We start from the raw sequence: 1,581 nt of genomic DNA on the forward strand, positions 1-1,581 counted from the left end.
TTTTTCTAAATTTCAAACATTTTCAAATTGTAGCATGGTGATGTCTTCTCGGTGTTTCTCCTCCAGTCTCTCTGATCAATAGTCCCCAACAGAACAAGCACTTCACATCTGTCTCTCTCTCTCTGAGCTGCTTGGACGGTAACTCCTGATAGATGGAAGTGAGAAGATGCACAGAGAGTGAACAGTGGGGAAAGATTGTTCATCATCAGTGTGGGGATCCTGAAACAGGATCTACATGTACAATCAGCTCCACCTCCCTTCATGACTGTGGACACTGAGTGTACTGGTGTCAGTCTGAATCTGGAGAGAACTATCATCCTGTTAATATCACTGTACACTGTGAGTCTGTGTGTATTTGTTCCAGTGGCAGTTTATAATCAAAGCATAAAGCAAGTTGATTAAACAAGTGCAGGACGCATTAGTGGGCAAAAAACACTCAGTGGGCAGGCAGTACAAAAAAAATCTAGTTTTGTCAGAAAATATATAAACTATTTTTGGTTACTATATTTTTCATATTATTGTATTATTTGCCAACATTGCATATTTCTTCTGTTTCTGTAGCTGGTGTGATTCTGGAGAGTCCTGTTCATCCTGTGACTGAAGGAGATAATCTGACTCTATGCTGTTTATATCAAAATACAAGCTTAATTCTCAGAGCTGATTTCTATAAAGATGGATCACTCATCCAGAATCAAACTACAGAGATGATCATCTCTAATGTCTCAAAGTCACATGAGGGTTTCTACTACTGTAAACACTCAGAGAGAGGAGAGTCACCCAAGAGCTGGATCTCAGTCAGAGGTGAGATTTAAGAACTATAAACATTATTGAAATGTTCCTGTATCATTTACAGCACTAATCTGAATGTAAATTGTATTTGTCTCAGCTTCCTGGGCCTCAAGATCTGAAGGGTTCAATCTCATGATAATTGGAGTGACTGCAGGACTGAGCGTCACATTTTTGATCATTGTCTTCTTGGTCCCGCTGTGGCGCTACAGAAACAGCAAAGGTCCAACTTCTGCCATATTAAAATTCAGTGGCACATTTGCAGACACTACGGTCTGTTAGCCATCCTACGTCAGTCTAAGATGGCTATCGGGTCTTAGCTGGTCTCCCGACCTGGTAAAGCTGGTAAATTGGCTAGTTTTAAAAGGTTTTGGGGTAGTTTTCAGACTGGGAGACCATTTTAGTGAGTGTTGCTTCATCAGTGTTCCAAATTAGCCATTTATGTATGCAATAAGGAGATCAGAAGACTTTTTTTTCTCTCTCTCTCTCTTTACTGACCCCATATATTTCCTCAAAATATTTACATAATCACTTTATGTTACCTTAGGTGTAAGATCTCAGTCATCAGAGCAGAACCAGAGTGACGCAGGATACAACACACTGCTGTTTGGTTAGATTTACCCATTAACCATAAATAAATGCTTAAATATTTATCCCCTAATTATTTATATTTTCAGTGTCGACAATAGCTTCTGTTGGATTTAAAGAATTCATGATATGCATTACAAAAATAATTGTAAAAAATGTTTTTGAAAATATTAATTTATTACAGGAACTACTCATATTTATGACTCT

The 1,581-nt window shown here is 38.1% G+C and overlaps 1 long non-coding RNA gene across 1 annotated transcript; it reads left to right on the forward strand.

Annotated features, from left to right (window-relative positions):
• Positions 1–279: 279 nt before the first annotated feature.
• Positions 280–1,343, forward strand: LOC109086676. The gene is made up of 3 exons (XR_006159197.1): positions 280–339; positions 562–801; positions 887–1,343. It is a non-coding gene; the product is annotated as an uncharacterized LOC109086676 (long non-coding RNA).
• Positions 1,344–1,581: the final 238 nt, after the last annotated feature.

This window comes from Cyprinus carpio, unplaced genomic scaffold (assembly GCF_018340385.1).
Source record: "Cyprinus carpio isolate SPL01 unplaced genomic scaffold, ASM1834038v1 S000005621, whole genome shotgun sequence".
NCBI lineage: Eukaryota > Metazoa > Chordata > Actinopteri > Cypriniformes > Cyprinidae > Cyprinus > Cyprinus carpio.